This window comes from Procambarus clarkii, chromosome 52, assembly GCF_040958095.1.
Source record: "Procambarus clarkii isolate CNS0578487 chromosome 52, FALCON_Pclarkii_2.0, whole genome shotgun sequence".
NCBI lineage: Eukaryota > Metazoa > Arthropoda > Malacostraca > Decapoda > Cambaridae > Procambarus > Procambarus clarkii.
Genome location: NC_091201.1, coordinates 31524754 through 31550585, shown reverse-complemented (window position 1 = coordinate 31550585; position 25832 = coordinate 31524754). Strand labels below are relative to the sequence as shown.

At 49.6% G+C, this 25832-nt stretch overlaps 1 protein-coding gene across 1 annotated transcript in view; it reads left to right on the top strand.

Annotated features, from left to right (window-relative positions):
- The first annotated feature begins 11479 nt into the window (after window positions 1–11479).
- LOC123763529 (receptor-type tyrosine-protein phosphatase epsilon) overlaps window positions 11480–25832 on the top strand; it is a 104717-nt gene continuing 90364 nt past the window's right edge. The window contains exon 1 of the mRNA XM_069304627.1: window positions 11480–11580. The gene's annotated coding sequence lies outside the window, so the exon portion shown is untranslated. The remainder of the gene's footprint in view (window positions 11581–25832) is intronic.

The window sequence follows — 25832 nt, the reverse complement described above, 5'->3', positions numbered from 1 at the left end:
ACAACGTACTGCACCTCTCTAACCTGGTATACTAGGGTTAGTAACTACGTGAGACCGGGTTAAAGGGAAGGATCAGTCCGGACCAGACATGAGAAAAAGCGTAGCCAGTATTGTGGAGAGGCATGGTAGAGGCATAGTGAGGCATACCTAGATACGATGAGGCAGGGCTAGAGACACAATGTGGCAGGGAGAATGTGCATGGTGAGGCATAGATACAAAATGAAGCAGGGATTAGAGAAATGGTGAGGCATAGCTAGAGACAAAATGAGACAGGTTAACAGGTATGGTGAGGAAGGAATCGAAGCATGGTGAGACAACACGGGAGACACGGTGAGGTAGAGCTAGAAGCATGGTGAGACAACACGGGAGACACGGTGAGGTAGAGCTAGAAGCATGGTGAGACAACACTGGAGACACGGTGAGGTACAACTAGAAGCATGGTGAGACAACACTGGAGACACGGTGAGGTAGAGCTAGAAGCATGGTGAGACAACACGGGAGACACGGTGAGGTAGAGCTAGAAGCATGGTGAGACAACACAGGAGACACGGTGAGGTAGAGCTAGAAGCATGGTGAGACAACACTGGAGACACGGTGAGGTAGAGCTAGAAGCATGGTGAGACAACACTAGAGACACGGTGAGGTAGAGCTAGAAGCATGGTGAGACAACACTGGAGACAGCCAGGAGTAGAGAGAGGATAGCTGAGGGCCGGTGATCCAGCAACGGTCAAAACTGCACACCTCCAGGCCCGCCCACTGGCGCGCTGCTGCCTGCTGATTGGTGGCTCACTTGTGCAACACGCTACCCCTTGCCTCTTGCACACATTGATCTCGCCAAAACCTCCATAAAAACTGCTAAGATTTGTCTGACGTCACAGGAGATGCTGCTGGCGGAGAGAGACGCCAGCTGAAGCCAGACTCGCTCAGGATTTATATAACACAACTGTCAACAACTTAACAACAACGATGGATTCCTTTGTCTTTCTTTAACAAAGACACCTTGAGATGTGTTTCACTTCATACATCTCTCCACTCTATTAATGGGTCATCGTTGGTCATTTCCAAATAATGAGGTCAATATTCCTGCACACATATCAGTATGAGCTTCTACGTAGACACACGTGTCTGCCCCCAGCTGCCTATGTATCACTCTCCTCATGGATCCCCAACAGCTGACTTACTCCTTAACCACAAGTTGCTGATTATTTCTTATCACTTTCGTAGTTCTGTAATTAAGTAGCACCAACACAACCTACGCTAAAGATGCCCAAAATCTGAGCCAAGGTATCATGCCCTGTTGCAGAGCTGTTGCACACAGGTTGCTAGCACCGACTGAGGCACAGCAAGAGCAGCTGTACAATAAGAACTGACGGTGAAGACGTCCAAGACCCAGGACGGTGTTGCATGCACTGTTGCAGCGTTGTTGCAAACTGGTTGCTAGGAGCTTACTTCTCATAGCCACGCCCTCTGCTCCAACGAGGATGGAAGCAAAAGAACGTGAGAAGAATACGAATAGCTAAGAAAGGTGAGATCAACGAGAGAGAGAGAGAGAGAGAGAGAGAGAGAGAGAGAGAGGAGAGAGAGAGAGAGAAGAGAGAGAGAGAGAGAGAGAGAGAGAGAGGAGAGAGAGAGAGAGAGAATTAGCTCCGCCCACCACACATCTTCAAGCGGCTTGCAACAACTCCGTCTCTCTTTCCTGATTGGTCCATCCCTGAGCAGCGCCAGCAGGCGAGGCCTAACCGTCCTCACTGTTGCAGAAATTGACGAGATGAAAACGGCATAAAAACTGGCCATCTTTGCTCTGACGTCACACACCCCAAGACCGGTTGCCAGCTCTTGGATTTCCTGAGGATTTGTTGCTTGTTGTTTACTGTGGTCGGTGCTTGTAATGCTTGACTGAACTTTGTGACGACTGACTCGCTGACTGGCTATCTCCTCAACTAAGAAGCCAACTGACTAGCTGACTGACATGACTGTCTAGCTCGGTGGCTAGTTATCTTGAGATGATTTCGGGGCTGTAGTGTCCCCGCGGCCCGGTCCTCGACCAGGCCTCCACCCCCAGGAAGCAGCCAGTGACAGCTGACTAACACCCAGGTACCTATTTTACTGCTAGGTAACAGGGGCATAGGGTGAAAGAAACTCTGCCCAATGTTTCTCGCCGGCGCCTGGGATCGAACCCAGGACCACAGGATCACAAGTACAGCGTGCTGTCCGCTCGGCCGACTGGCTCCCTCCAGGGAGTTGGGTGTCTGTCTGAACAGCAACAAGGTCATTAGGTACTAACTGTATGAGAGACAACTTGTCACCATACTGAGGTCTCACCAATTATATTGAGACTTTAACAACCATTATAAAACCACACAAACTTTCTTTATCAGGTCACACCCACAAATGAAGTGACGTCATACTATAAAATGTAGCCATACTTACTACCATAATGATGTCTCACCAACTACAATATTGATGTCTCCCCAACTACTTAAATTATGTCTCACCAACTACCTTATTGATGTCTCCCCAACTACTAAAATGATGTCTCACCAACTATCATAATGAAGTCTCACCAACTACGATAATGATGTCTCACTATTAATCATAATGATATCTCACCAACTACCATAATGATGTCTCAACAACCACCATAATAATGTCTCACAAACTACAATTGAGAGAGAGAGAGAGAGAGAGAGAGAGAGAGAGAGAGAGAGAGAGAGAGAGAGAGAGAGAGAGAGAGAGAGAGAGAGAGAGAGAGAGAGAGAGATAGAGATAGAGAGAGAGAGAGAGAGAGAGAGAGAGAGAGAGAGAGAGGAGAGAGAGAGAGAGAGAGAGGAAAGGAGGGAGGGGAGGGAGGGAGGGAGGGTGGGAGGGATGGACTGATGGAGTGTGGATGGGAAGGGATGGTGGAAGGGGAGGCGAGGACCACCACCACAGGACACAACCTTGCTGACTCTGAGACCATTAACTTTACTTAGTATATTTGTTACCTAATAAGCAAGGCCCACCCACCACATATATCATTATGTATATGAGTGGGATTGGGTGGTTATAAATAAGAGCGGCCTCGTATGGGCCAAAAGGCCTTCTGCATTTAACTTTATTCTTATGTTCTTAAAACAATTAGTTTTTCTGTTTGATTGTCTCGACACCTTTGCCAGCTTTGTATCATGTAAAAAATATTTGTTATTATGTTCAGAAGAAAGAGTGAGAATTCTAAACACAATGTTGTGAGGAGGAGACTGAGGTGGGCAGGGCGGAATTCTGCCTCCGCCTCTGTTTACCATCTTGGTGGAGTAAACACAACAACAGCTCAAGAGAACCTGGAGATGTGTTCAGGATGGTGGTAAGGAGGCTGAGGCTTGTGGACGAGTGCCCGGCCAGAGCCGCCTTGGCCGAGGACTTGTGTTGCAAGACAACACAAAATGTTGCATGATTGGGTGAAGCAGCGTGTGAGGGAGACCAAGGGTACAGTCTCTCTGTCTGTCTCTAACCTTCTCCAACTGGACTGTTATTTCTTCAACCAATGGTCAGTCCACACAGTCACACACCCATAAATAATAATGTTAACATGAGTTACTGTAGACAAAATATTTATTGCACGGTTGATGAGAACCAAGACGGAGAAGTTCCTGTACAACCGAGGCCCCGCCCACCGCCCCGCTGCTGGCTGCTGATTGGTGGGTGACTCGTGCAACACGGCGCCCGGCTGCCTCTTGCACACATTGATCTCCCCAAAACCTCCAGAAAAACTGCTAAGATTTGTCTGACGTCACAGCAGATGCGAGGTTGACGTCACACTATCGTGGGACCCGTGTTTAATCACAGGGCATGACGGAAACGTTTGGGCACGTATCCTTTACCCTGATGCCTCTGTCCACCTCACAATAAAATATTTATTCTACTCACAGTCAGTCTCCACACTCAGCCTGAACAAATGCACAGTCAGTCCCCACAGTCAGCCTCCACACCCAGCCAGACCCCATACACAGTCAGTCCTACACCCAGCCAGACCCCATACACAGTCAGTCCTACACCCAGCCAGACCCCATACACAGTCAGTCCTACACCCAGCCAGACCCCATACACAGTCAGTCCTACACCCAGCCAGACCCCATACACAGTCAGTCCTACACCCAGCCAGACCCCATACACAGTCAGTCCTACACCCAGCCAGACCCCATCCACAGTCAGTCATCACACCCAGCCAGACCCCATACACAGTCAGTCCCCACACCCAGCCAGACCCTACAGAATCCCTGTACTTTGGCTTATCAAGATCCCCCTATGCACACTGCTGACACTCTCCAGGATGCAACACACAACAGTTGCCTAATTCCAGAGTACGTATTTACTGCTAGTTGAACAGTCGCACCAGTTCAAAGGAATTCAATCCTGGCCCGTCGATTGTGAGCCGAGAACGAGGACCACTGTGCTACAGGACACACCCTGCACCCACATCTATTCAGGCCGCACGTCCTGCCTGCCACCACAGCCTGGCCCATCCAGCCCCAACGCCCACCTTGTTGAGCATCGGGCCACTGTGACGTCAGACAAAACTTGAGAGTTTTTATGGGGTTTTCTTGGTGATCAATGTGTGCAAGAGGCTGCCGGCCACCGTGTTGCACGAGTGACCCACCAATCACAAACCAGCACTAGACCAGTGGGCGGGGCCTAACGGAGTGGAAGCCAGGGTTAAGGAACAAACAAGACGTCAGTTATGCGGTAGTATGAGGTTGAAGGTGGTGTGTGTCCTCCCCACACCAGCCATCTCCACCACATCCAAGCTTCACTCTCACCCATAACTTGCTTATCCTCTTTGTTTACATAACTGCAACATTAAAGTTCACCCAACACTCAATATTTGTGTACCTATTTGTAGGATAATTGTGCACTACCACATGTTTCCCGGACCACTTCAGGCAAACTCTACGGTCCGCCGTTGCCAGATTCCATCAACATGATATGAGCTCCTCAACCACCAGCAAGTTAAAACCATCATAACGACAATAATAAACAGTGAACATAATTCTGGCTGTGGATGGCGTTGTGTCCTCGGGAGACCTGATCCAACATTATCTCCCAACAGACAGGGCCGGTCTTCAGGGTCGTCCAATGACTGCCAGGAACCCATATTGTTCAGTTCCTGAAGTTTGGGTTTGAAAAATACTATGGTGAGTCAGGCAACGTACTGCACCTCTCTAACCTGGTATACTAGGGTTAGTAACTACATGAGACCAGGTTAAAGGAAAGGATCAGTCCGGGCCAGACATGAGGGAAAGCGTAGCCAGTATTGTGGAGAGGCATGGTAGAGGCATAGTGAGGCATACCAAGACACAATGAAGCAGGGCTAAGGACACAAAGAGGCATAGTTAGGGACACGCTAAGGCAGGTCAAAGGGCATGGTGAGGAAGAAATGGAAGCATGGTGGGACAACACTAGAGACACGGTGAGGTAGAGCTAGAAGCATGGTCAGGAAGGGCTAGAAGCATGGTGAGACAGGACTGAAGACAGCCAGGAGTAGGGAGAGGATAGCTGAGGTCCGCTGATCCAGCAACGGTCACTACTGCACACCTCCAGGCCCTGCCCACTAGCCCACTGCTGCCTGCTGATTGGTGGCTCACTTGTGCAACACGCTACCCCTTGCCTCTTGCACACATTGATCTCGCCAAAACCTCCATAAAAACTGCTAAGATTTGTCTGACGTCACAGGAGATGCTGGCGGAGAGGGAGAGAGAGAGGAGTTAGCTCCGCCCACCACTCACCTTAAAACGGCTTTTCTGATTGGTCCATCCCTGAGTAGCGACAGTAGGCGAGGCCTAACCGTTCTCACAGTTGCAGAAATTGACGAGATGAAAACGGCATAAAAACTGGCCATCTTTGCTCTGACGTCACACACCCCAAGACATGTTGCCAGGTCTTGGATTTCCTGAGGATTTGTTGCTATTTGTTTACTGTGGTCGGTGCTTGTAATGCTTGACTGAACTTTGTGACGACTGACTCGCTGACTGGCTAGCAGGTCAAGCAAGAAAACAACAAACTATCAAACAGAGTTGACTGTCAAGAGGATTTGTTTGTTTGGTGTATGACTGAAAGACATCGCAAGACCGGATGCCTGCTCTTGGGTTCCGAGATCATGACGACATTCAGGAACATAGAAAAGATACTTTAAGAAACACGGTTTACAACATACATCAGATTTGTGATAGAGTATGCAGCACAGGTCTGGAGCCTACCACCTCAAAGAGCACGTTATCTTGAGGTTATCTTGAGATGATTTCGGGGCTTAGCGTCCCTGCGGCCTGGTCCTCGAGCAGGCCTCAACCCTCAGGAAGCAGCTCGTAGCAGCTGTCTAACTACCAGGTACCTATTTACTGCTAGGCAACAGGGACATCAGGGTGAAAGAAATATTTTACCCATTTGTCTCCGCCTTCACCGGGGATCGAACCCGGAACCTCAGGACTACGAATCCGAAGCGCTGTCCTCCCAGCTTTCAGGCGCCCTATAATCTATTATAGTTTAATCTATATAGTTTAATCTATATAGTTTAATCTATAATAGATTATAGATTAAACGTAAGTAAACCCCCAAAATATCTGAGGGGACTGAACTTCGAAAATCGATTGAAGTAAGCGAGCCATATCTCTTGAAGAGAAAGTAAACACATAAGGGACATTATTTAGACACGAAATTCTTAGGAGAATCGACATAGTTGAGCGACAAGGTCGAAGATGAGCAGCAAGAAAACAAACAATATGGTACTCGTGACAGTCTGACACGCAAGAGAGCCCTAGATTTAAAAGGAAAACATTTATAGCATAAGCGAAAATGAAGGAATGAATTTAGCGAAATATTATTCACATTTGTATCAATAAATGTGAGGAGTGATGGGATTGAGAACCATTGCAGGATAGGACCGACAGGTACGAAAGCAAGGCCAAGGAGCTGAAGCTCAACCTTCAAAACCCTATTGATTAGTCACTACTAGGTTAGTACACAAACTCCTCTGTCTTCCGACGGTGGTGACGTCAGAGCAAAGTTGGCCAGTTTTTCTGCACATGTTGAGCTGATCAATTTCTGCAACCAGCCTCGCCACCAATCACACAGCGACTCTGCCCTCGTCTGTTGCTCCCACTGTAACCCAATCAGCGGCCAGGGAGCGGCAAGATGCACAGACCAACTAGCCAATGGCGGGTGAGGCCTAAGGCGGGGCTACAGGCCAGGGACATTCAACACGCTCGAAGGTGATAATCCCTCACCTTCTGTGGTTGACTACTTAATAACCCACTGCACTATGTGTCTATGTCAGGAGGAGCGGAATGTACGGATACTGGACACCACTGTAACACACTACAATCACGTGTGGTTGACTGCTCAGTAACCTTACTACACTCTGTGTAGCAGAATAGATCAGTAACCCTGTCTATGGAAGACTAAGAATATATATATATATATATATATATATATATATATATATATATATATATATATATATATATATATATATATATATATATATGTCGTACCTAGTAGCCAGAACGCACTTCTCGGCCTACTATGCCAGGCCCGATTTGCCTAATAAGCCAAGTTTTCCTGAATTATTATATTTTCTCAATTTTTTTTCTTATGAGATGGTAAAGCAACCCATTTCATTATGTATGAGGTCAATATTTTTTTATTGGAGTTAAAATTAACGTAGATATATGACCAAACCTAACCAACCCTACCTAACCTAACCTAACCTATCTTTTTAGGTTAGGTTAGGTTAGGTAGCCGAAAAAGTTGGGTTAGGTTTGGTTAGGTAGGTTAGGTTAGGTTAGGTTAGGTTAGGTTAGGTTAGGTTAGGTTAGGTTAGGTAGCCGAAAAAGTTGGGTTAGGTTTGGTTAGGTAGGTTAGGTAGTCGAAAAACAATTAATTCATGAAAACTTGGCTTATTAGACAAATCGGGCCTTGCATAGTAGGCAGAGAAGTGCGTTCTGGCTATTAGGTACGACATTATATATATATATATATATATATATATATATATATATATATATATATAATATATATATAATATATATATATATATATATACTTCCTTTTCCTTTCTGGTTATGCCTTTTTGGCTGTATAGGCCTATTCATAACCTAAACCTTGGTGAGCGGGCTAGAAGGTCAAGAGGGCCGGGTCCGTAGGCCTATCACCATCATATTTCCATATGAATGGCAGCGGTGGCGAAGTGGTCTCGGGAAATCATACTATTTACAGGCAATTTGTCAGTCAACTAAAGTACCCTACGATGACTGGCCCACCCCCGGGCCCGTCCCTGGGCCCCTCCCTTGGCCCATCCCCGGGACCCTCCCCGGGACCCTCTCCTCTGCCCCTCCACGGGACCCTCCCCTCTGCCCCCTCCACGGGACCCTCCCCTCTGCCCCTCCACGGGACCCTCCCCTCTGCCCCTCCACGGGACCCTCCCCTCCCTGTGCCCCTCCACGGGACCTCCCCTGTGCCCCTCCACGGGACCCTCCCCTCTGCCCCCTCCACGGGACCCTCCCCTCTGCCCCTCCACGGGACCCTCCCCTCTGCCCCTCCACGGGACTCTCCCCTCTGCCCCCCCACGGGACCCTCCCCTCTGCCCCTCTACGGGACCCTCCCCTCTGCCCCTCCACGGGACCCCCCCTGTGCCCCTCCACGGGACCCTCCCCTGTGCCCCTCCACGGGACCCTCCCCTGTGCCCCTCCACGGGACCCTCCCCTGTGCCCCTCCACGGGACCCTCCCCTGTGCCCTCCCCTGTGCCCCTCCACGGGACCCTCCCCTGTGCCCTCCACGGGACCCTCCCCTCTGCCCCCTCCACGGACCCTCCCCTCTGCCCCCTCCACGGAACCCTCCCCTCTGCCCCTCCACGGGACCCTCCCCTGTGCCCCTCCACGGGACCCTCCCCTGTGCCCCTCCACGGGACCCTCCCCTCTGCCCCCTCCACGGGACCCTCCCCTGTGCCCCTCCACGGGACCCTCCCTGTGCCCCTCCAAGGGACCCTCCCCTGCCCCCTCCACGGGACCCTCCCTGTGCCCCTCCAAGGGACCCTCCCCTCTGCCCCTCCAAGGGACCCTCCCCTGTGTTTAGTGTGTGTATACAGTACTTGGAATGACGGAGCACACGTCACAAAGGTACTCACAGTCCACTTTCTACCTCAACTTGGCATCGAAGCTTGAACGAAGCTGATATATGCGTCCGCGCACCCCCGATTGAGAAAAAAAATGAGCACAGGAATGTGTGAGGCTGTTGGTTGAGGTCTGGAGGACCCCCGCGGGGCTCGTCCGGCGCTGCCTCACATAATGCTAATGAGGCGCCCATTAAGCCCGGAATTAACGTGATTTATGATACGAAACATTCGGGGCAGGCGTAGCTTTTGGTCGCTATCGTGGAAGCCTCGCATGAGCCTGGGAACGCTCTAATGGGACAGACCAATTGGTTACAAAAAAATCCAATGTGCCTATAAGAGTGATGGCCAGGAGTCATGGGGCGTCGGTCGCGACAGAGACATAGACCGCAGCGGCAACAACGGGCTGGCGGAAGTCTTGGCGGGAAGTGAAAGCAAAGTATGACAACATAATAAATTACATCACAAGTGATTTGTATATATAATTCTAGCCAAGGCGACGCCACAGTCAGTCCATCAGGTGTCCGCCTGCACAGAGCCCGCTATGTTGGTCTAGTTGCAACGGCTTTGTTTGCAATTTGTAAACAATTTACCAGCTTGGAAATTTCACAATCCAAATGTTATTATTGTTACACTAAAATGTCCTCAGGCCAGGCTCGTTAACCCAGCGGCCGTCCCCCAAGACTCATTCACAAATGTTAACGTACTGTGTTTTAAAAATAGGGTTGTTCTAGTATAGAAATTAACATTAATCGATATTAAAGTTCTATGTATAGTTACGCGTAGGTTAGGTTAGGTGTTTAGGTTCTGTTGGCGATTATACATTCGAAGTACGTGGGTGAAGCATTTATAGAGTTGTGATTCGAACAGAGGTCGTCAGAGAAACACGGTTCGAGAAATATTCGAACATCATCTGTTGCGAGTCATGTGCAAACCGTATTTCCTTCCTAAACACAGCCCGTGGCTGTGTTTAGGAAACAAATGCCAAATGGTCGCTAATGTCAACAAAGGCCAAATGCTCGCTAATCCATCAGCCAAACTTCCCTATTTATGAATGGTATACAGTTTACAACCAACTCACAATTGATGATGTTCGAACATTTCCCGAACAGCGCGTCGTTGACAACCTCTGTTCGAATCGCAACTCTGTAAATGCTTCACACGCGCACTTCAAATACAAATAATAGCCGACAGAACCTAAACACCTTACCTAACCTAACCTACGCCTAACTATACACAGAACTTTAATATATAATAATATGCACTTGTATATGAGATCAAACGTATTGGTAAAAACTACTATACGTTAAAATTGATGAATGTTTTTGGGGGGTCGGTCACCGCTTTAACGAGCCTGGCCTGACGACAGGTTCTCACCCCAGTGGTCCTCTAGGTCGTTGTCAACCCAGTGGTCCTCTAGGTCGTTGTCAACCCCAGTGGTCCTCTAGGTCGTTGTCAACCCCAGTGGTCCTCTAGGTCGTTGTCAACCCCAGTGGCCCTCTAGGTCGTTGTCAACCCCAGTGGCCCTCTAGGTCGTTGTCAACCCCAGTGGCCCTCTAGGTCGTTGTCAACCCCAGTGGCCCTCTAGGTCGTTGTCAACCCCAGTGGCCCTCTAGGTCGTTGTCAACCCCAGTGGCCCTCTAGGTCGTTGTCAACCCCAGTGGCCCTCTAGGTCGTTGTCAACCCCAGTGGTCCTCTAGGTCGTTGTCAACCCCAGTGGTCCTCTAGGTCGTTGTCAACCCCAGTGGTCCTCTAGGTCGTTGTCAACCCCAGTGGTCCTCTAGGTCGTTGTCAACCCCAGTGGTCCTCTAGGTCGTTGTCAACCCCAGTGGTCCTCTAGGTCGTTGTCAACCCCAGTGGTCCTCTAGGTCGTTGTCAACCCCAGTGGTCCTCTAGGTCGTTGTCAACCCCAGTGGTCCTCTAGGTCGTTGTCAACCCCAGTGGTCCTCTAGGTCGTTGTCAACCCCAGTGGTCCTCTAGGTCGTTGTCAACCCCAGTGGTCCTCTAGGTCGTTGTCAACCCCAGTGGTCCTCTAGGTCGTACCACCACCATCATGCACGACAGCGAAGGACGGAGGGGGAAACTATCAGGCGCAAGCAGCACGCCAATACGACTATATAGCACTGGGAAGGATCAGGATAAAGATTTGGGATGGGACGGGGGAAGGAATTATGCACAACCACTTGTGGACGGTCGGGATTGAACGCCGACCTGCATGAAGCGAGACCGTCGCTCTACCGTCCAGTTTTTTCAGGGGCTGACGGAAGTGGTAATCAGCTTATCACGGATCAAACATCCATCCTGTGTGTCGCGAAGGCAGGTTTCCGTTACATAATGAGAACAGGCACTCGACCACAATGATTTTCTAAACAAGTTAGCGTAGAGAGGCTACAGCCACAAGCGGGACACACCAGCCGGACCTCACTGCTCGTCTTGCTAACAGGTTAGTGATACAAAATGTGTGTCGACATATACTAGTGTACATATAATATATATATGTACACTGTATAATGTATATATATATATATATATATATATATATTATATATTATATATATATATATATATATATATATATATATATATATAAATATATATATATATATATATATGTCGTACCTAGTAGCCAGAACTCACTTTTCAGCCTACTATGCGAGGCCCAATTTGCCTAATAAGCCAAGTTTTCCTGAATTAATATATTTTCTCTAATTTTTCTCTTATGAAATGATAAAGCTACCCATTTCATTATGTTTGAGGTCAATTGTTTTTTATTGGAGATAAAATTAAAGTAGATATATGACCGAACCTAACCAACCCTACCTAACCTAACCTAACCTATCTTTATAGGTTAGGTTAGGTTAGGTAGCCGAAAAAAGTTAGGTTAGGTTTGGTTAGGTAGGTTAGGTAGTCGAAAAACAATTAATTCATGAAAACTTGGCTTATTAGGCAAATCGGGCCTTGCATAGTAGGCTGAGAAGTGAGTTCTGGCTACTAGGTACGACATATATATATATATATATATATATATATATATATATATATATTATATATATATATATATATATATATAATATATATATCGTATCTAGTAGCCAGAATACATTTCTTGGTCTACTATGCAAGGCCCGATTTGCCTAATAGGCCGAGTGATTTTCATTATTTTCAATAAATTGTTTCAACTTAGTTTATTTGAATTATTATTATTATATTATATTAGGAACATAAATTATTGACTTAGTTGTTAGTTTAGGTTAGGTTTAGATAGGTTAGGTTAGGTAAGGTTGGTAAGGTTAGGTTAAGTTAGGTTAGGTAAGGTTGGTAAGGTTAGGTTAAGTTAGGTTAGGTTAGGTTAGGTTAGGTTTAGATAGGTTAGGTTAGGTAAGGTTGTAATGTTAGGTTAAGTTAGGTTAGGTAAGGTTGGTAAGGTTCGGTCACATATCTAAGTTAGTGTTAACTCAAATTTCAACAAATTAACTTATAAATAATGAAATGGACAGATTTCTCATTTCAATAAGAAAAAATGAGAAAAATATATTAAATTCAGGAAAACTTGGCTTATTAGGCAAATCGGGCCTTGCATAGTAGGCCGAGTACGACCTACTCCAGTAGGTCGTACCAGGACCACAGTTCTTTTTCCATTTGCTGTCAGTGTCCAAATGATGGAGTCTGTGTGTACGTTTTCACTCTGATTCTTGAGTTCTTAAAATTTCCACTCCCGTTTTACTATGAGGGCAACTCTACCTCCTTGACTTTGTTGTCATTCTTTTCATATCACTTGGACCCCTTCCTTGTGGGAATATTGCATCAGAGATCATATCATTTATTTTCATTTCCACTATTCCAATCATATCTGGGACACTTTCACTTATTACTTTAATTTCCTCGGCTTTGTTCCTAACTCCGTCAGCGTTCGTGTACCAAGTCTTCAGGCTCTTCCTGGAGAGACTTCAGTGTCAGGAAGTCCGGGGGGTGAGAGGGGTCAGGGAGAGTGCGTACTCACCTAGTTGTGTTTGCGGGGGTTGAGCTCTGGCTCTTTGGTCCAACCTCTCAACCGTCAATCAACTTATGTACAGATTCCTGAGCCTACTGGGCTCTATCATATCTACATTTTGAAACTGTGTATGGAGTCAGCCTCCACCACATCACTGCCTAATGCATTCCATCTGTTAACTACTCAGACATTGAAAAGGTTCTTTATAACGTGCCTGTGGCTCATTTGGGTACTCAGTCTCCACCTGTGTCACCTTGTTCGCGTATGATCTGCTGTGTGTGTGTGTGTGTGTGTGTGTGTGTGTGTGTGTGTGTGTGTGTGTGTGTGTGTGTGTGTGTGTGTGTGTGTGTGTGTGTGTGTGTGTGTGCTTGCTTGCTTGCAGTGGGAGGAAATCCAACATCTGCCAGCAACATTTTACCTACAATCGTAAAAAAGAAAGAAAATAATGTTATCGAACCGGACACTGATATTGAGATACACTTAAATTGGCTCATAAGATAAATTTGGAATTGTGTACATATGTCATAGTCTGTTAGTCCCTGAACCTGATAGTCTGTTAGTCCCTGAACCTGATAGTCTGTTAGTTCCTGAACCTGATAGTCTGTTAGTCCCTGAACCTGATAGTCTGTTAGTCCCTGAACCTGATAGTCTGTTAGTCCCTGAACCTGATAGTCTGTTAGTCCCTGAACCTGATAGTCTGTTAGTCCCTGAATCTGTTAGTCTGTTAGTCCCTGAACCTGATAGTCTGTTAGTCCCTGAACCTGATAGTGAGTCAGTAGTGTGTGTCAGGGGAGGTGGGTCAGGGGGCCGTGTCTGGGAGGTGGGTCAGGGGGCCGTGTCTGGGGAGGTGGGTCAGGGACCGTGTCTGGGGAGGTGGGTCAGGGACCCAGTCTGGGGAGGTGGGTCAGGGGGCCGTGTCTGGGGAGGTGGGTCAGGGGGGGCCGTGTCTGGGGAGGTGGGTCAGGGGGGCCGTGTCTGGGGAGGTGGGTCAGGGGGCCGTGTCTGGGGAGGTGGGTCAGGGAGGCCGTGTCTGGGGAGGTGGGTCAGGGGGGGCCGTGTCTGGGGAGGTGGGTCAGGGGGGCCGTGTCTGGGAGGTGGGTCAGGGACCCAGTCTGGGGAGGTGGGTCAGGGGGCCGTGTCTGGGGAGGTGGGTCAGGGGGGGGGCCGTGTCTGGGGAGGTGGGTCAGGGGGGCCGTGTCTGGGGAGGTGGGTCAGGGGGCCGTGTCTGGGGAGGTGGGTCAGGGGGCCGTGTCTGGGAGGTGGGTCAGGGAGGCCGTGTCTGGGGAGGTGGGTCAGGGGGGCCGTGTCTGGGGGAGGTGGGTCAGGGGGGCCGTGTCTGGGGGAGGTGGGGTCAGGGGCCGTGTCTGGGGAGGTGGGTCAGGGGGGCCGTGTCTGGGGAGGTGGGTCAGGGGGGCCGTGTCTGGGGAGGTGGGTCAGGGGCCGTGTCTGGGGAGGTGGGTCAGGGGGGCCGTGTCTGGGGAGGTGGGTCAGGGGGGCCGTGTCTGGGGAGGTGGGTCAGGGGCCGTGTCTGGGGAGGTGGGTCAGGGGCCGTCTCTAGCCCCGCCTTTGGCCTCGCTTCCGTCTCTCTCATGGCTAGTTGGTATGTGCATCTTACCTCTCCCTGGCCGCTGATTGGGTTACAGTGGAGCAACAGACGAGGGCAGAGTCGCTGTGTGATTGGTGGCGAGGCTGGTTGCAGAAATTGTTCAGCTCAACATGTGCAGAAAAACTGGCCAACTTTGCTCTGACGTCACCACCGGTCTTGGCTGCTCTAACCTATCTGTGCTTACCTACCAGTGCTTCTCTTTCCCTGATTACCTTTATTTTATTTTTACTTTCGTGTATTCGAGTCCTTTGTCTTGTAGGCTCTTAAAGTTGAATGTTGGTTTTGTGAGGTTTTATTTCAGTATATCCCTTCTTGTTGAGCAGCCGTATAGGGTATGGGTATTTCCTGAAGTTTCCTTCACCCATTGGTGTTTACAGCCTCTCAGCTATGTCTCCTTGTCTCATTATTTCTGAGTATACAGAGGTTGTCCTTGTTCATCTTTAATTATCCCATCAGTATTTTGTATATAGTGATCATATACTCTCTGCTGGTCTCCTCTGGCTATACGAAAGTGAGTTACAATAATCTCTCCCGAAACATAATCTTCTTAATTCGTGCACTAGACTTGTGCTACAGTCTTCCCTTTCCTTTGATGCTTGAAGCAAATCTCTGTACATAATCAAGTATTATTTTACTTCAAGAGCTGCAGATTTCATGCCTGTGCTGCATATTCTAATATTGGTCTCACATAGGCTGTGTAGATTATCTAGAAAAAGTCCCTATTCAGGTTATTAAATGCTGATCTTATGTTTGCCAGTTTCCCATATGCTGCTGATGTGACCCTGTTTAGGTGTGCCTCTGGTGTTAGTGATGGTTTGTCATTAACTCTCAACATCGCCTGTGGCCTGTGGCTGTGGCCTGTGGCTGTGGCCTGTGACTTATGACCTGTGACCTGTAACTTATGACCTGTGGCCTGTGACTTATGACCTGTGACCTGTGGCCTGCGACTTGTGATCTGTGACCTATGACCTGTGACCTTTTGCCTGTGACCCGTGACCTATGACCTTTGATCCGTGACCTGTGTCTTATGACCTGTGGCCTGTGACCTATGACCTGTGGCTGTGACCTATGACCTGTGACCTGTTGCCTGTGACCTGTGACCCGTGACCTGTAGCCTGTGGCCTATGACCTGTGACCTGTTGCATGTGGCCTCTGACCCGTGACCTATGACCTGTGGTCTATGACCTGTGACACGTGGCCTGTGACCTGTGACCCGTGACCTGTAGCCTGTGACCTATGACCTGTGGCCTGTGACCCGTCACACGTCAACATCAGTTCATAAATGGCCTCCTCACGGAGTCAAATGCAGTATTTGGAGCTTTCACAGAAACCCATGCAGGGGAATTGATGGACAGTGAGATCTGGATTCCAGGATATAACCTATATAGGTGTGATAGGAAAATTAGGTCACATGGAGGAGTGGGTCTGTATATTAGGGAAGACCTTGTATGCTCGGAGCTCCTAAACGTTACAAATGAGGTGGTAGAGGTACTGGGATTAAAAATAGAGAGAAAAAAAATTGTGATTATACTAATATACAAACCGCCAGATGCAACGGCTGAGGAATTCACAGAACAAATAAGCAAAAATAGAGAATAGCCTTGATAATTTGGAGAACCCGATACCTGATATTATCTTCCTAGGTGACTTCAACTTGCCTAGTCTCAGGTGGAAAATAGCAAACAATAATATTATACCAGGAAATCTATCAGGACCTAACCAACCACAGATTAGAGAACTACTTAGATTCTGTGACAAATTTTCACTCAATCAGCAGATATCGGAGCCAACGAGAAATGAAAATATTCTAGATCTGGTCTTTACGAACAATGAAGACATTATCAGAGACATTACGATATCAGATACCACATATTCAGATCACAAGCTCATTGAAGTGCAAACGACCATCAATACTCAGAATAGACCTAAAACGTTGATAAAGCGAGAGGGGCTATTCAGTAAATTCAATTTTAATAATAAAAGGATAGACTGGGAGATAATAAACAGGGAACTTACAAACATTCCATGGGGAACTGTTCTAAGTAATACAAGTCCTACAGAAGGAATAGAAAAACTGACTTCAGAAGCGTATCAAGTCTGTCTGAAACATGTTCCTTTGAGGAAAGCCAGAAAGAGATCTAACGTGGAAAGAGAACGCAGACGACACTATAAACGCAGGAAAAAAATAACGGAACTGCTTATGCAGACACGAATTTCCCGTCAAAGAAGGAATAATTTAAATAGGGAGATTGAAGAAATCGAGCGGAAATTGAAACACTCATATGAAACTGAAGAAAGGCAGTTAGAACAGAAAGCCATTCAGGATATAAAGAAAAATCCAAAATATTTCTTCTCATATGCGAAATCAAAAGCAAAAACCACTGCCAGTATTGGACCTATTCGTACAAGTGAAGGTTCATACACGGAGGATGCCAAAGAAATTAGTGAAATCCTAAAAAAGCAGTATGAGGACATGTTTAGCACTCCAATAAACAACATGAAGGTGGAAGATCCAGACAATTTCTTTATGCGGGATATTCAAACCCCTGTAAATATAACTGATATAAACACGAGCGCACTAAATTTTGAAAAAGAAATTGAAAACATGCCCATGCACTCGGCCCCAGGTCCAGACTCATGGAATTCAATATTTATAAAGAAATGCAAAGTGCCGGTAGCACAGGCACTCAGTATAGTGTGGAGGAAGAGCTTGGACACGGGGGAGATACCAGATGCACTTAAAGTAGCAGACAGCCCCTCTACACAAGGGAGGGAGCAAAGCATTGGCAAAAAATGATAGACCAGTTGCACTAACATCGCACATCATAAAAGTATTTGAGAGAGTGATTAGGAGTCAGGTCACCAATTTCATGGAGACCAATGACCTTCACAACCCAGGCCAACATGGATTTCGAGCGGGGAAGATCGTGCCTCTCACAGCTACTTGAGCCCTACGACAAAGTCACTGAGGCATTAGAAGAGAAACAGAATGCTGATGTGATATACACGGACTTCGCAAAGACTTTCGATAAATGTGACCATGGCGTGATAGCACACAAAATGAAGTCAATGGGAATAACCGGTAAAGTAGGACGCTGGATACTCAGTTTTCTGTCAAACAGGACTCAGCGAGTAACTGTCAACCATATAAAATCTAGTCCAAGTGCAGTGAAAAGCTCTGTACCTCAGGGTACAGTCCTTGCACCGCTGCTTTTCCTTATTCTCATATCAGATATAGACAAAAATACAAGTCACAGCTTCGTATCATCCTTTGCAGATGACACAAAAATCAGTATGAAAATTACCTCGGCTGAGGACATTGAAAAACTTCAAGCTGTTATTAATAAAGTTTTCGACTGGGCATCAGAAAATAACATGATGTTTAACAGTGATAAATTCCAGGTACTCAGGTACGGTAAAATGAAGACCTTAAACATAATACAGAGTACAAAACACAATCAAATGTACCCATAGTAGGAAAACAGCATGTAAAGGATTTGGGAATAATGATGTCTGACGACCTAACGTTTAAGGAGCATAACCAAGCAAATATTGCGACAGCCAGAAAAATGATAGGATGGATTACGAGAACTTTCAAATCCAGGGATCCCATCACAATGGTTGTACTCTTCAAGTCACTTGTGTTGTCCCGTCTTGAGTACTGTTCAGTACTCACTTCCCCCTTCAGAGCAGGAGAGATTGCTGAAATAGAGGGAATACAGAGAACATATACGGCACGCATAGACGCAATAAAGCACCTAAATTATTGGGATCGTCTCAAAGCCCTCCAAATGTACTCACTAGAAAGAAGACGAGAGAGATATCAAATAATATACACCTGGAAGATACTGGAGGGCCAAGTACCAAATCTACACAGTAAAATAACAACGTACTGGAGTAAACGATATGGAAGAAAATGTAGAATAGAACCAGTGAAGAGCAGAGGTGCCATAGGCACAATCAGAGAACACTGTATAAACATCAGAGGTCCGCGGTTGTTCAACGTCCTCCCAGCAAGCATAAGAAATATTGCCGGAACAACCGTGGACATTTTCAAGAGGAAACTAGATTTATTCCTCCAAGGAGTGCCGGACCAACCGGGCTGTGGTGGGTATGTGGGCCTGCGGGCCGCTGCAAGCAACAGCCTGGTGGACCAAACTCTCACAAGTCAAGCCTGCCTCGGGCCGGGCTTGGGGAGTAGAACTCCCAGAACCCCATCAACTAGGTATCAACCAGGTACCTGTGACCCGTGACCTATGACCCGTGGCCTGTGACCCTCTTAGTGTCTCACAGTGTGTAAACATTGTTATACACCAGCCCCACTCACTCGGGTCCGCAGTCATGTGGATTGTGAGGAATAAGTGTGGCAGACCCGAGCCTTGGGAGACCCCGCTTGTGACCCCTCCAGGTGGACCCCACACTGGTCACCCTCCAGGTGGACCCCACACTGGTCACCCTCCAGGTGGACCCCACACTGGTCACCCTCCAGGTGGACCCCACACTGGTCACCCTCCAGGTGGACCCCCACACTGGTCACCCGCCAGGTGGACCCCACACTGGTCACCCTCCAGGTGGACCCCACACTGGTCACCCTCCAGGTGGACCCCACACTGGTCACCCTCCAGGTGGACACCACACTGGTCACCCTCCAGGTGGACCCCACACTGGTCACCCGCCAGGTGGACCCCACACTGGTCACCCTCCAGGTGGACCCCACACTGGTCACCCTCCAGGTGGACCCCACACTGGTCACCCGCCAGGTGGACCCCACACTGGTCACCCTCCAGGTGGACCCCACACTGGTCACCCTCCAGGTGGACCCCACACTGGTCACCCTCCAGGTGGACACCACACTGGTCACCCTCCAGGTGGACCCCACACTGGTCACCCTCCAGGTGGACCCCACACTGGTCACCCGCCAGGTGGACCCCACACTGGTCACCCTCCAGGTGGACCCCACACTGGTCACCCTCCAGGTGGACCCCACACTGGTCACCCTCCAGGTGGACCCCACACTGGTCACCCGCCAGGTGGACCCCACACTGGTCACCCTCCAGGTGGACCCCACACTGGTCACCCTCCAGGTGGACCCCACACTGGTCACCCTCCAGGTGGACCCCACACTGGTCACCCTCCAGGTGGACCCCACACTGGTCACCCTCCAGGTGGACCCCACACTGGTCACCCGCCAGGTGGACCCCACACTGGTCACCCTCCAGGTGGACCCCACACTGGTCACCCTCCAGGTGGACCCCACACTGGTCACCCTCCAGGTGGACCCCACACTGGTCACCCTCCAGGTGGACCCCACACTGGTCACCCTCCAGGTGGACCCCACACTGGTCACCCGCCAGGTGGACCCCACACTGGTCACCCTCCAGGTGGACCCCACACTGGTCACCCGCCAGGTGGACCCCACACTGGTCACCCGCCAGGTGGACCCCACACTGGTCACCCGCCAGGTGGACCCCACACTGGTCACCCGCCAGGTGGACCCCACACTGGTCACCCTCCAGGTGGACCCCACACTGGTCACCCTCCAGGTGGACCCCACACTGGTCACCCTCCAGGTGGACCCCACACTGGTCACCCGCCAGGTGGACCCCACACTGGTCACCCTCCAGGTGGACCCCACACTGGTCACCCTCCAGATGGACCCCACACTGGTCACCCTCCAGGTGGACCCCACACTGGTCACTGAGTGACAGACGCAGCAGTTGTCATTTGAGTGTCGGAGGCATCAGGTGTCATGTGAGTGCCAGAGGCAGCAGGTGTCATGTGTCAGAGGCAGCACGTGTCATGTGAGTGTCAGAGGCAGCAGGTGTCATGTGAGTGACAGGCAGCAGGTGTCATGTGTCAGAGGCAGCAGGTGTCATGTGAGTGTCAGAGGCAGCAGGTGTCATGTGAGTGACAGGCAGCAGGTGTCATGTGTCAGAGGCAGCAGGTGTCATGTGTCAGAGGCAGCAGGTGTCATGTGTCAGAGGCAGCAGGTGTCATGTGAGTGTCAGAGGCATCAGGTGTCATGTGAGTGTCAGAGGCAGCAGGTGTCATGTGTCAGAGGCAGCAGGTGTCATGTGTCAGAGGCAGCAGGTGTCATGTGTCAGAGGCAGCACGTGTCATGTGAGTGTCGGAGTCATCAGGTGTCATGTGAGTGCCAGAGGCAGCAGGTGTTTTGTGAGTGTCAGAGGCAGGTGTCATGTGAGTGTCAGGGGCAGCAGGTGTCATGTGGATGTCAGAGGCAGCAGGTGTCATGTGGATGTCAGAGGCAGCAGGTGTCATGTGAGTGTCAGAGGCAGCAGGTGTCATGTGAGTGTCAGAGGCAGCAGGTGTCATGTGAGTGTCAGAGGCAGCAGGTGTCATGTGAGTGTCAGAGGCAGCAGGTGTCATGTGAGTGTCAGAGGCAGCAGGTGTCATGTGACAGGCAGCAGGTGTCATGTGAATGTCAGAGGCAGCAGGTGTCATGTGAGTGACAGGCAGCAGGTGTCATGTGAGTGTCAGAGGCAGCAGGTGTAATGTGAGTGTCAGAGGCAGCAGGTGTCATGTGGATGTCAGAAACAGCAGGTGTCATGTGGATGTCAGAGGCAGCAGGTGTCATGTGAGTGTCAGAAGCAGCAGGTGTCATGTGTCAGAGGCAGCAGGTGTCATGTGTCAGAGGCAGCAGGTGTCATGTGTCAGAGGCAGGCAGGTGTCATGTGAGTGTCAGGGGCAGCACGTGTCATGCGAGTGTCAGAGGCAGCAGGTGTCATGTGTCAGAGGCAGCAGGTGTCATGTGTCAGAGGCAGCAGGTGTCATGTGTCAGAGGCAGCAGGTGTCATGTGAGTGTCAGAGGCAGCAGGTGTCATGTGAGTGACAGAGGCAGCAGGTGTCATGTGAGTGTCAGAGGCATCAGGTGTCATGTGGGTGTCAGAGGCATCAGGTGTCATGTGTCAGAGGCAGCAGGTGTCATGTGTCAGAGGCAGCAGGTGTCATGCGAGTGTCAAGAGGCGCGTCGCGGGTCACCACCCCTGACATATCACAGCTCAAAAAGGAACTTTCAACTAACTTATCTCACACCAACTTTTAAAAGCTCGCTATCTGCTCGTTAAACAGAAATACAAAAAGTATATCTCGTGATAGCGGGACCGTGGCGGAGATCCTGGAGCCACTGTCGTGGCGGCCAGCACACTCCGGCCCCCCTGGCCATATCTCTCAGTCTCTAATGGGGTCACTCCGTAACAAAATGCAACTGTTGTGCCTAACCAGCAATGTACGCAAGCATCCCACCTGACCATTCGAGGCCGATGCGTAGAAAACGTCACTAATGTGGTGCTTAACTTTTTTGCTAACAGGTCGCATTGTTTACAGATGGCTAAATTGCACTACAATAGCGACGTATTAGATAAGAAGTCAGGTTATAGGTTCAGGCAGGCGGGTAGGCGCCACAATGAGAGTACATAGCATTGATGAACAAATCCACAAGGGCCGTGACGAGGATTCGAACCTGCGTCCGAGAGCATCCCAGACGCCGCCCTAATCGACTGAGCTACGACATGGTCAAAAGGAGTTGAAACCGAAGTTCTACTGAACTTACTGGATCCTGCAGCCTCTCCGAGGCACAAACCAGGGTTTTGCACTACTCTCCACATGCACTCGAGCTATGTCAATAGGCCGTTCTCCCTCTTCGCCCTATTGACATATTGACAGAACGGCCTATTGACATAGCTCGAGTGCATGTGGAGAGTAGTGCAAAACCCTGGTTTGTGCCTCGGAGAGGCTGCAGGATCCAGTAAGTTCAGTAGAACTTCGGTTTCAACTCCTTATGACCCTGTCGTAGCTCAGTCGATTAAGGCAGCGTCTGGAATGCTCTCGAACGCAGATTCGAATCCTCGTCACGGGCCTTGTAGATTTGTTCATTTGATGCATCACGCAATTGTGATTTCTGTGTGTAACATAGCATTGATGTTTTTACATTCTTGTAAAGCCACTAACACGCATAGCCTTTAGGGCAGGTCCTTAATCTAACAGATAATTTTAAGTAGGTAATTTCAAGCAAAACTGAAATAATGTTAACAGGTACTTTATAAGAAAATTTTACGTAAGTAAGTTTATGTTGAGACTGCAGCCATATACGGCGTGTGGTGGTGTAGCTCGTAGCGGCATATTGGTGGGAGCTCTACGGTCTTCACCAGGCACTGTGAGCCTTCTTGTAGGGCAACCCTTGTGTATGGTTAGTGTCTGAAGCCTTGACCAGTGTTGTGTCGAGCTCTGGCCAGTGTTGTGTCGAGCTGTGGCCAGTGTTGTGTCGAGCTGTGGCCAGTGTTATGATGAGCTGTGGCCAGTGTTGTGTCGAGCTCTGGCCGGTGTTGTGTCGAGCTGTGGTCAGTGTTGTGTCGAGCTGTGGCCAGTGTTGTGTCGAGCTGTGGCCGGTGTTGTGTCGAGCTGTGGCCAGTGTTGTGTCGAGCTGTGGCCAGTGTTGTGTCGAGCTCTGGCCAGTGTTGTGTCGAGCTGTGGCCAGTGTTGTGTCGAGCTGTGGCCAGTGTTGTGTCGAGCTGTGGTCAATATTGTGTCGAGCTGTGGCCAGTGTTGTGTCGAGCTGTGGCCAGTGTTGTGTCGAGCTGTAGCCAGTGTTGTGTCGAGCTGTGGCCAGTGTTGTGTCGTGCTCTAGCCGGTGTTGTGTCGAGCTGTGGCCAGTGTTGTGTCGAGCTCTGGCCAGTGTTGTGTCGAGCTCTGGCCAGTGTTGTGTCGAGCTCTGGCCAGTGTTGTGTCGAGCTCTGGCCAGTGTTGTGTCGAGCTGTGGCCAGTGTTGTGTCGAGCTGTGGTCAATATTGTGTCGAGCTGTGGCCAGTGTTGTGTTGAGCTGTGGCCAGTGTTGTGTCGAGCTGGGGCCAGTGTTGTGTCGAGCTGTGGCCAGTGTTGTGTCGTGCTCTAGCCGGTGTTGTGTCGAGCTGTGGCCAGTGTTGTGTCGTGCTCTAGCCGGTGTTGTGTCGAGCTGTAGTCAATGTTGTGTCGAGCTCTGGCCAGTGTTGTGTCGAGCTCTGGCCAGTGTTGTGTCGAGCTCTGGCCAGTGTTGTGTCGAGCTCTGGCCAGTGTTGTGTCGAGCTGTGGCCAGTGTTGTGTCGAGCTGTGGTCAGTGTTGTGTCGAGCTCTGGCCAGTGTTGTGTCGAGCTGTGGCCAGTGTTATGTTGAGCTGTGGCCAGTGTTATGTTGAGCTGTGGCCGGTGTTGTGTCGAGCTCTGGCCAGTGTTATGATGAGCTCTGGCCAGTGTTATGTTGAGCTGTGGCCAGTGTTGTGTCGAGCTGTGGCCAGTGTTATGTTGAGCTCTGGCCAGTGTTGTGTCGAGCTGTGGCCAGTGTTGTGTCGAGCTGTGGCCAGTGTTATGTTGAGCTGTGGCCAGTGTTGTGTCGAGCTGTGGCCAGTGTTATGTTGAGCTGTGACCAGTGTTGTGTCGAGCTGTGGCCAGTGTTGTGTTGAGCTGTGGCCGGTGTTGTGTCGAGCTGTGGCCAGTGTTGTGTCGAGCTGTGGCCGGTGTTGTGTCGAGCTGTGGCCGGTGTTGTGTCGAGCTCTGGCCAGTGTTGTGTCGAGCTCTGGCCAGTGTTGTGTCGAGCTCTGGCCAGTGTTGTGTCGAGTTGTGGCCAGTGTTATGTTGAGCTGTGGCCAGTGTTATGTTGAGCTGTGGCCACTGTTGTGTTCAGCTGTGGCCAGTGTTGTGTCGAGCTGTGGCCAGTGTTGTGTCGAGCTGTGGCCGGTGTTGTGTCGAGCTCTGGCCAGTGTTGTGTCGAGCTCTGGCCAGTGTTGTGTCGAGCTCTGGCCAGTGTTGTGTCGAGCTCTGGCCGGTGTTGTGTCGAGCTGTGGCCGGTTTTGTGTCGAGCTGTGGCCAGTGTTGTGTCGAGCTCTGGCCAGTGTTGTGTCGAGCTCTGGCCAGTGTTGTGTCGAGTTGTGGCCAGTGTTATGTTGAGCTGTGGCCAGTGTTATGTTGAGCTGTGGCCAGTGTTGTGTTCAGCTGTGGCCAGTGTTGTGTCGAGCTGTGGCCAGTGTTGTGTCGAGCTGTGGCCGGTGTTGTGTCGAGCTCTGGCCAGTGTTGTGTCGAGCTCTGGCCAGTGTTGTGTCGAGCTCTGGCCAGTGTTGTGTCGAGCTCTGGCCGGTGTTGTGTCGAGCTGTGGCCGGTTTTGTGTCGAGCTGTGGCCAGTGTTGTGTCGAGCTCTGGCCAGTGTTGTGTCGAGCTCTGGCCAGTGTTGTGTCGAGCTCTGGCCAGTGTTGTGTCGAGCTCTGGCCAGTGTTGTGTCGAGCTCTGGCCAGTGTTGTTTCGAGCTGTGGCCAGTGTTGTTTCGAGCTGTGGCCAGTGTTGTGTCGAGCTCTGGCCGGTGTTGTGTCGAGCTCTGGCCGGTGTTGTGTCGAGCTCTGGCCGGTGTTGTGTCGAGCTCTGGCCAGTGTTGTAGTGCGTGTCAAACTCTGAATAATGGAACAAAAATTACACTTGACGCAAAACTGATTAGATTAACACTTTTTCTCTACAATACTTTGTTGTTTTCCTGTGTTCAAATCGCACCACTCTAATGCTTCACACACACTGCGTATACAAATAATTGTCAACAGAACCAAAAACATCAAAGCTAACCTATGCTAGACCTAACTATACACAAAATTATAATATAAATTGAATTAATATTAAAATATACTAGACAAAAGTTTAAGTTATGCACTACGTGTAAATTTAGGAATGTGTTGTTGGGGCCAAAGTAGCTTGGACGAGCGGAGGCCGAGTACGGGTTCCTTCAGTAAGGGAGGGACACACACACACACACACACACACACACACACACACACACACACACACACACACACACACACACAAGCAGAAGAGAGTCAGTTTCAGGGTGATGTACTCGAACACAGATGGGATCACAAACAAGACAAGTGAACTAAGGGAAAGAGCACAAGAAGTGAACCCAGATGTAATCGGACTCACTGAAACAAAACTCTCAGGAATCAAACGAATGCCGTGTTTCCCCAGGAGTACACAGTAATAAGGAAAGAGAGGGAAGGTAGGGGAGGAGGCGGAGTGGCCCTACTCATGAGAAAGGAATGGAGTTTTAAGGAGATGGCTATCCCGGGCTGTGA